Genomic DNA, 10484 nt, shown 5'->3' with positions numbered 1-10484 from the left:
AAAAAGTATTAATTAAATTGCTGTGTCAACTGCTAACTCCCTGGATCAGCTTCTGTGCTCTCAACCATACTCCCAAAGTCTAAGTAAAGCCTGTGAACACTTTTCCTATAATTCTGATAAGTAACTTGAGCTCACTTACTAAAATCTTTTTTAAAATTAAGACACTGTTTATGTTAAAAAGCTCAAAACAGGTCAGGTACAGTGGCTCACACCTGTAATCCCAGCACTTTGGGAGGCCAAGGCATGAGGATTGCTTGAGCCCAGGAGTTCAAGACCAGTCTGGGCAACATAGGGATATCCCATCTCTACAGAAAAAAATTTTTTTTAATTAGCCTGGCAAACTGGCATGCAGCCCAGCTTTTTGGGAAGCTGAGCCAGGAGGATGGAGAGGATCGCTTGAGCCCAGGAGGTCAAGACTGCAGTGAGCCATGGTCACGCACTCTAGCCCAGGCAACAGAGTAAGCAGAGTAAGACCCTGCCTCAAAAAATAAAGCTCAAATCAGATAGCATTTTATTAACCTCTGCTGTTAGAAAGGGGAAGACTCATTATAGAAAGAGTGTATGAACTACCAGCTCCCAAGTCCTCAATTGCTTCCTACCTCTTTTCTCTATATACCAGATAAATATGCAATATTTTACCTTCTGCTGATAGAGTGCTAATTAATTAATATTGGCAAGATCTTTTAAAATGGGAATGTAGAGTCTGTTAAAGAAGCAGGAAACAGAAATACTAGAGCAAGCCCTCAAGATTGACTAAATTGTGTGTGTGTGTGTGTATGTGTATTTGTGTGTGTGTGATGGAGTCTCACTCTGTGGCCCAGGCTGGAATGCAGTGGCGCGATCTGGGCTCACTGCAAACCTCTGCCTCCTGGGTTCAAGCGATTCTCCCGCCTTAGCCTACCCAGTAGCTTGGACTACAGGTGCATGCCATCACGCCCAGCTAATTTTTGTATTTTTAGTAGAGACGGGGTTTCTCTATGTTGGCCAGGCTGGTCTTGAACTCCTGACCTTAAGTGATATGCCCGCCTTGGCTTCCCAAAGTGCTGGGATTACAAGCATGAGCCAACACGCCCGGCCTATTGGCTAGATTTTATAATGTTACATAACATGTTTTCTTGTGCCAAATGAATAGGGTAGATGACTTTTAAAAGAGTTGTTTTCTTAAAGTCTTCCTGTTACATTGGCAATAGTAAATAGCAGCCCAAATTAGCAATTGCTTAAAATGTTTGAAGGGTCAAGCATCTGGGAGAATGGGAACCAATGATGTAGCCCTCCCTTGTTTGTTTTTATCTTTCATTCTACAAGTAATTACTGAATGAATACACACTGTGTGTCATCAGTATTCTAAGCTGTATGGGAGATATTGTTTCTATTTTTATTTTTTGAGATGGAGTCTCACTCTGTTGCCCAGGCTGGAGTGCAGTGGCATGACCCAGGCTCACTGCAACTTCTGCCTCATGAGTTCAAGTGATTCTCCCGCCTCAGCTTCCTGAGTAGCTGGGATTACAGGCGCACACCACCACGCCCAGCCAATTTTTGTGTTTTTAGTAGAGACGGGGTTTCACCATGTTGGCTAGGTTGGTCGCAAACTCCTGACTCAGGTGATCCATCTGCCTCGGCCTCCCAAGTGCTGGGATTACAGGTATGAGCCAGTGCACCTGGCCTATTGTTTTGTTTTAATTTAATTTAATTTTTAGAGACAGAGTCTTGGTCTGTTGCCCAGGCTGGAGTGCAGCACTGTGGTCATAGCGTACTGCATCTTTGAGCCCTTGGGCTCAAGCGATCCTCCTGCCTCAACCTCCTGAATAGCTAGGACTACAGCTGCACACCACCACATCTGGCTAATTTTTAAATTTTTTGTCGAGATGGGTATCTCATTATGTTTCCCAGTCTGGTCTCTGACCCCTGGCCTCAAGTGATCCTCCCACCTCAGTCTCCCAAAGTGCTGGGATTATAGGTGTTAGCCACCATGCCTGGCCTTTATGGGAGATATACAGGCATATAAGAGGGCAACATCTTCCATTAAGGTTATAATTTAGTAGAGGAAGTAAGATATGCATGTATAAATATCCAGGATATTATGTAAGACAGGATATAAGGAAAGTGCAAAGTACTTTCCTGGAGTGATTGGGACAGTATGTAGGGAGCCAGCCTTTGAGCTGGCACGAATAGGGCAAAAGCAGAGGGAAGGATCATCCAGGCAGAGGTAACTATATGGGGGAAAACATGGTCAAACTTCCTCCTCTGTGAAGTCTTCTCTGACCCTCTCCCCTTTTTCCTAGCTGTTCCAAATGGAGATAGATTCCTTCTGCCTTCTTTCTTTCTGTAGTTGGTAAGCGTCTTCATTGGAACAGTTATTAATATATCATAACTGTTGTTTGCCTGTCACTCCAAGAAATTATAAACTCCTTTAGGGCAAGAACTGTGTACTTTCATCTTTGTTTTCCTAGCACTTAGCAGGGCTTCTGACGTGTATAGCTACTCAATAAATACTTGAGGGAGTAGGGGAATCAATTATAGAATGTTCAAGGGGGAGCAAGTACTACAATATGGCTGGAATCAAAGATTCATGCAGAAAAGGAATTAAAGCTACAAAAGTAGGTTGGAAAGTAGGTCTGATAATATCAAGTGTTGGTAAAGAAGTGGAGGAGTAGAAACTCATACACTGCTGATGAGACTGTTAAGTTGGCACAACCATTTTGGAGAACTATTTATCAGTATCTAATAAAATCTAATGCTCATATCCTGTGGCCCAGAAATTTCAATTCTGGGGAGACTCTTGCACATGTATACAAAGGAAACAGATACAAAATATTTATAGCAAAAAGCTAGAAATAAATTCAATGTCCATGAACAGAACAGATGAATAACTAGAGATACATATATCAATGTGGGTAAATATATAAGTATAATATTGAGTGAAGGAAAAAAAAACCCAAGGCTGCAGGAGAATTCCTCTTTTTCTTTTTTTTGAGACGGAGTCTGGCTCTGTTACCCAGGCTGGAGTGCAGTGGTGCGATCTCGGCTCACTGAAACCTCCGCCTCCGAGGTTCAAGCAATTCTCTTGCCTCAGCTTCCTGAGTAGCTAGGACTACAGGCACCTGCCACCACACCTGGCTAATTTTTGTATTTTTAGTAGAGACAGGTTTTCACCATGTTAGCCAGGCTGGACTGGAACTCCTGACCTCAGGTGATCTAACTGCCTTGGCCTCCCAAAGTGCTGGGATTACGGGCGTGAGCCACCACACCCAGCCCCTCTTATCTTTGTATAAAGGTTAAAATACTGGCAAACAGTACTATGTATTATTTAGGAATTATATATATATTATATATTTATGTATTTATAAAGATACAAATATAAAGGCCAGGCCCGTTGGCTCACGCCTGTAATCTCAACACTTTGGGAGGCTGAGGCGGGCGGATCACCTGAGGTCAAGAATTTGAGACCAGCCTGGCCAAACATGGTGAAACCCCATCTCTACCAAAAAATACAAAAATTAGCCAGGTGTGGTGGCACGTACCTGTAGTCTCAGCTACTTGGGAGGCTGAGGCATGACAATTACTTGAACTTGGGAGGCAGAGGTTGTAGTGAGCTGAGATCGTGCCACTGCACTTCAGACTGGGCCAAAGAGTGAGACAGTGTCTCAAAAAAATAAATAAATAAAAAGATATATATGTGTATGTAAAGAAATGCCTGGCCGGGCATGGTGGCTCACGCCTGTAATCCCAGCACTTTGGGAGGCTAAGGCAGGGGGATCACCTGAGGTCAGGAGTTTGAGACCAGTCTGGCCAATATGGTGAAACCCTGTCTCTACTAAAAATACAAAAATTAGCCAGGTGTGGTGGCGGGCACCTGTAATCCCAGCTACTCGGGAGGCTGAGGCAGGAGAATTGCTTGAACCCAGGAGGCAGAGGTTGCAGTGAGTAGAGATCGTGCCACTGCACTCCAGCCTGGGTGACAGAGCAAGATCCCATATCAAAAAAAAAAAAAGAAAAAAGAAATACCTGGGCAAGATGAATACCAAATTTAGGACAGTAGGGAAGGAGATGTAATCAGAGAAGTTTACATAAGGGCCTTGATTCTGTTAAACTGGGTGGAGGGTATATGGGTCTTTCGTATTATGTACATAGTATGCAAAAATAATATTATTAACATAGAAGGTTCCAGGCTTGCACTTTCCCCTGACTCCCTCACCCAAATTAGTCTGGTAGTGAAGAGGCAAAAAGAGGGCAAGAGGCCCCTGGTCTGAATCTCTCAATCTATCAAACTGGAGAGAAGGCAATTCTTTAACAAGTGTCATATAATAAACTAGAAATAAAAAAATTAAATAAATGAATGAAAAAATATAAAAACTAAAGAAAAATTAAAAATATAAAAAGAAAGTAGATTCTATATATTCACAATTCACCTAGTACTCACATTAGACAAGTGAGAAGGACAAATTTAATTAAATTTGTTTGAAATCTAAGAATAAGGGCTAAATGTAAGGGGCTTGGGCTTGGAGGTTTTGAGTTAGAATTATATTTGCTTTAAAATATCTTTGGGCCGGGCGCAGTGGCTCATGCCTGTAATCCCAGCACTTTGGAAGGCCGAGGCAAGAAGATCACCTGAGGTCAGGAGTTCGAGACCAGCCTGGCAAACATGGCAAAACCCCATCTCTACTAAAAATACAAAAATTAGCCAGGCCTGGTGGCATGCGCCTATAATCCCAGCTACTCAGGAGGCTGAGGCAGAAGAATTGCTTGAACTCAGGAGATGGAGGTTGCAGTGAGCCAAGATCACGCCACTGCACTCTAGCCTGGGCGACAGAGCGAGACTCCGTTTCAAAAATAAATAAATAAATAAATAAATAAATAAATAAAATAAAATAAAATGTCCTTGTAATTGAATGTATCAGTAGGCAAAATAAAAATCCATGGAGTTGAAGATACTCTTTGCCAGTTGTTGATATGGCAGGAAGGAATCAGGATTGTCCTCAGCCCGACTGACCTCCTCCAGTCTGCCAAATAAATTTCTCCAACTGTTGTTTTTTTTTGTTTGTTTGTTTGTTTTTTGAGACAAAGTCTTGCTCTGTTGCCCAGACTGGAGTGCAGTGGCACGATCTTGGCTCACTACAACTTCTGCCTCCCAGGTTCAAGCAATTCTCCTGTCTCAGCCTCCCGAGTAGCTGGGATTACAGGTGCATGCCACCACACCTGGTTAATTTTTTGTATTTTTGGTAGAGATGGGGTTTCATCATGTTGGCCAGGCTGGTCTCGAACTCTTGACCTTGTGATCCGCCCACCTCGGCCTCCCAAAGTGCCGGGATTACAGGCATGAGCCACTGCACCTGGCTTTTTTTTTTTTTTTTTTTTTTTTTTTTTGGGACAGGGTCTCACTCTGTCAACCAGGCTGCAGTGCAGTGGCGTGATCTCGGCTCACTGCAGTCTCCACCTTCTGGGTTCAAGCGATTCTCCCACCTCAGCCTCCCAAGTAGCTGGGATTACAGGCACGTGCCACAATGCCCAGCTAAACTTTTTTTGTATTTTTAGTAGAGACACGGTTTCACCATTTTGGCCAGGCTGGTCTCAAACTCCTGGCCTCAAGTGATCCACCCACCTTGGCCTCCCAAAGTGCTGGGATTGCAGGCATGAGCCACTGCACCCGGCCTCTCCAACTGTTTTAAAACATTTTTAGACCAGGCACTCTGGCTCACACTTATAATCCCAGCACTTTGGGAGACCAGTGCAAGAGGATCGCTTGAAGCCAGCAGTTTGAGACCAGCCTGGGCAACAAAGTGAAACCCGACTCTACAAAAAATTTAAAAAATTATTATTTTAAAAAGAGGCTGGTTCCATTGTAGTGGGTTATCAGAACTTATTAACATTAGTGTCATTAAAGTGGTATACAAACCCTCACCGCTAAATTTGACTGGCTTTAAAAAAAGAAAAAAAAATTTATAAAGATGTATAATGTTCAACAGATTCATCAATGCAACAAAGTATTTACACTACATATAAAAAGACCATTTAAAAGGCTGGGCGCGGTAGTTCACGCCTGTAATCCCAGCACTTTGAGAGGCCGAGGCGGGCGGATCACGAGGACAGGAGATCGAGACCATCCTGGCTAACATGGTGAAACCCCATCTCTACTAAAAATACAAAAAAAAAATTAGCCCGGCATGGTGGTGGGCGCCTGTAGTCCCAGCCACTCGGGAGGCTGAGGCAGGAGAATGGTGTGAACCCGGGAGGCAGAGCTTGCAGTGAACCGAGATCGCACCACTGCACTCCAGCCTGGGCGACAGAGTGAGACTCCATCTCAAAAAAAATAAAAATAAAAATAAAAAAATAAAAAGACCATTTAAAGATGGGTGTGTGTGGTGGCTCATGCCTGTAATTCCAGCACTTTGGCAGGCCAAGGTGGGTGGATTGCTTGAGTCCAGAAGTTCAAGACCAACCTGGGCAACATGGCAAAACCCCATCTCTACTTAAAAAAAAAAAATTCACCAGGTGTGGTGGCATGCGCCTGTAGTCCCAGCTACTCAGGGGGTTGAGGTGGGAAGATCACTTGAGCCCGGGAGATGGAGGCTGCAGTGAGCCCTGATGGTGCCACTGCACTCCAGCCTGGATAACAGAGTGAGACCCTGTCTCAGAAACAAACAAACAAACAAACAAAAGTTATATATTTTTTCCTTCTTCTTTAAAAAAAAAAAATTTTTTTTTTTTTTGAGACAGAGTCTTGCTCTATTGTCCAGGCTGGAATGCAATGGCACAATCTCGGCTCACTGCAACCTCCACCTCTCGGGGTCAAGCGATTCTCCTGCCTCAGCCTCCCAGGTGGCTGGGATTACAGGTGCCTGCCAACACGTCCAGCTAATTTTTTGTATTTTTTTTTAGTAGAAACGGGGTTTCACCATGTTGGCCAGGCTGGCCTTGAACTCCTGACCTCATGATCCGCCTGCCTCGGCCTCTCAAAGCACTGGGATTACAGGGGTGAGCCACGGCGCCTGGCCAGAAATATATGTATTTTAAAGAAAACTGAAAATAGAAACAAACAAACAAAAAATAATAGAAATATATATATTTACAGTTGCAGTTCCCTGAAATCTTTGCTCAAATTTTACTTCTTCAATGATACTTACTTTGATCCTTCTATTATTATTATTATTTTTTTTTTTGAGACTCAGTTTCACTCTGGCACCCAGGCTGGAATGCTGTGGCATGATCTCGGCTCACTGCAACCTCCACCTCCCAGGTTCCAGTGCTTCTCCTGCCTCAGCCTCCCGAGCAGCTGGGATTACAGGCACCTGCCACCATACCCAGCTAATTTTTGTATTACTAGTAGATATGGGTTTCGCCATGTTGGCCAGGCTGGTCTCGAACTGACCACAAATGATCTGCCTGCCTCAGCCTCCCAAAGTGCTGGGATTATAGACATGAGCCACTGCGCCCAGCCTGATCATTCTGTTAAATACTGCAGCCTACCACCTTCCCATTACTCCTGATTCCGCATTTCCTGCTGTACCATTTCTCTCTCTCTTTCTGTTTTTTTATAATAGAGATGGAGTCTTGCTATGTTACTCAGGCTGGTCCCTAACTCCTGGCCTCAAGCAGTCCTTCAACATCAGCCTCCCAAAGTACTGAAATTACAGGCATGAGCCACAGCACTTGGCCCTACTTTTTTTCATAGTGGTTTTAAACCTTACCTGCTGGGCGCAGTGGCTCACGCCTATAATCCCAGCACTTTGGGAGGCTGAGACAGGTGGATCACCTGAGGTCAGGAGTTTGAAACCAGCTTGGCCAACATGATGAGACCCTGTCTCAATTAAAAATACAAAAATTAGCTGGGTGTGGTGACGGCACCTGTAATCCCAGCTACTCAGGAGGCTAAGGCAGGAGAATTGCTTGAACCCAGAAGGCAGAGGTTGCAGTGAGCTGAGGTCGCGCCACTGCTCTCCAGCCTGGGCAACTGAGCGAGACTCCGTCTCAGAAATAAATAAATAAATAAATAAACCTTATCTATCTAATACTTACTATATAATCTACATATTGGGCCGTGCGCAGTGGCTCATGCCTTAATTCCAGCACTTTAGGAGGCTGAGGCGGGTGGATCACCTGAGGCCAGGAGTTTAAGGCCAGCCTGAGCAACATGGCAAAACCGCATCTCTATTAAAACTACAAAAATTAGCTGGGTGTGGTGGTGCATGCCTGTAGTCCCAGCTACTCAGGAGGCTGAGGCACAAGAATCACTTGAATCCCTTGAACCCGGGAGGCGGAGGTTGCAGTGAACCAAGATTGTACCACTGTACTCCACCCTGGGCGACAGAGAAAGACTCTGTTTCAAAAAAAAATTTTTTTTAATCTACATACTTAGATTTAATTTTTATAATCTGTTCCTCTGTTGTACATACACACACTAGAATGTAAACCCCACAAGTGTAAGGATATTCTATTCTGTTCCCTGATGTATCCAAATATTTGAATAGTACCTACCCTGATGAGGCACACAGTAAATATGTGCAGGATAAATAGGTTCTGAGAGAGAGATTCAGGATAAAGAAGACATTTTGAACACATGCATTTGCTCCCTCCCCAAACTATAGTAAAATAACAGTAAAGGGTTTTTGAGAGGTATAATCCCACAAGGACAAAAGAATGGGGAAGAGACCACAATAAAATTTTGGAAGCTGGAAAACAGATTATGAGTAATAGCTGTCTTAGTAGAACCTGGAAAGCTGAAGCTTCAGCAGGCGGGGTCGGGTGGGGGGGGGGGGGGCGCGGGTAGCCAAAAGCAAAGTAGTTTACACCAAAGAACCCACAAAGGTTCAAGATTTGGTGGCCCCAGCTACCTTTGGAAGGGGAGGAGAAAGGGGAAGGTATGGCTAAGAATAGGATAATTGTTGAAGAAATTGTTAGTTCTCCTGACTCCAGGTAAAACACTGGAGGTTGATTCATCAGAAAGAGTGAAATCAAGGATCTCTTGACTGGGGAATACCAGAATCAGTTAAAGGCTGAGTTATAGCATCAGTCTGGGTCCATTCAGGAGACAGAAACTACACGGTATTATAGAAAAAAAAGAGCAAAGGCTAAAGACTAATATTTATATACCGAATGTTGGACTTCTTAGTCTTCCAAGAACTTCTCCTCTTTCAGCTTCTAGAATGCTGGTAACCAGGCCTGAACTCTCAGGCTGGAGATTGGAGGAAGCTTCTCTGCAGATTCTGACAACCTAAAAGAAAAAAAGCTATAATATAGGCAGGATGCAGTGGCTCACGCCTACAATCCTAGGGCACTTCAGGAGGCCAAAGCAGGCAGATCACTTGAGGCCAGGAGTTCAAGACAAGCCTGGGCAACATGGTGAAACCCTACCTCTATTAAAAATACAAAAACTAGGCTGGGCGCGGTGGCTCACACCTGTAATCCCAGCACTTTGGGAGGCCAAGGTGGGCGGATCATGAGGTCAAGAGATGGAGACCATCCTGGCCAACATGGTGAAACCCTGTCTCTAAAAATACAAAAATTAGCTGGGCGTGGTGGTGTGCACTTCTAGTCCCAGCTATTCGAGAGGCTGAGGTAGGAGAATCGCTTGAACCTGGGAGCAGAGGTTGCAGTGAGCCGAGATTGCACCACTGCACTCCAGCCTGGCAACAGTGCGAGACTCCATCTCAAAACAAACAAACAAACAAACAAAACTAGCCAGCATGGTGACACAGACCTGTAACCCCAGCTACTTGGGAGGCTGAGGCACAAGAATCTCTTGAACCCGGGAGGTGGGGGTTGCAGTGAGCTGTGATCACGCCACTACACTCCAGCCTGGGGCCTGGGCAACAGAGCGAGATCCTGTCTCAAAACAAAAACAAAACAAATAAACAAAAAGCTGTGATACTAGTATTGGGAATTACTCTAAGAAACCATCCAGTCAGAAAGACAGAGATGTGCTCATACTGAATGTGGCCTACCACATGTGCAGAGCCTCCAGCTGGCTTTTTGGTGCCGCATTGTTATACATAAACAGATAGCCAAGGATCATTCATTATCTGCAGAAACAAATCTGCCAAAACAGAAAACAGGACAGAAAAAACTTGGAGGGCAAGAGACTTTGTAGGGAAAGAAAAATATTCCCCAACTAATCACTAATATTCTTAAAGGAATAAGAAAATATTGCAGGCTGGGTGTTTTGGCTCATACCTATAATCTCAGCACCTTGGGAGGCTGAGGCTAGATAGAGGATTGCTTGAAGCTAGGAATTCAAGATCAGCCTGGGCAATAAAGCAAGACCCTGCCTCTAAAAAAAAACAAAACAAAACAAAACACAAAACCCAGAAAATATTGCATCCATGGAAGCAGACAAGATACAGTAAAAAGGAAACATTCTAGCAGAATCTTTGAAAATTAAAGTATGATAACAGGTCTTAAAAACTCAATAGGGCTGGGTGTGGTGGCTCACGCCTGTAATCCCAGCACTTTGGGAGGCCGAGGCGGGTGGATCATCTGAGGTCAGGAGT

The sequence above is a fragment of the Gorilla gorilla genome, chromosome 8, assembly GCF_029281585.2.
Source record: "Gorilla gorilla gorilla isolate KB3781 chromosome 8, NHGRI_mGorGor1-v2.1_pri, whole genome shotgun sequence".
Classification (NCBI taxonomy): domain Eukaryota; kingdom Metazoa; phylum Chordata; class Mammalia; order Primates; family Hominidae; genus Gorilla; species Gorilla gorilla.
Note: the sequence above shows the minus strand (reverse complement) of the source record.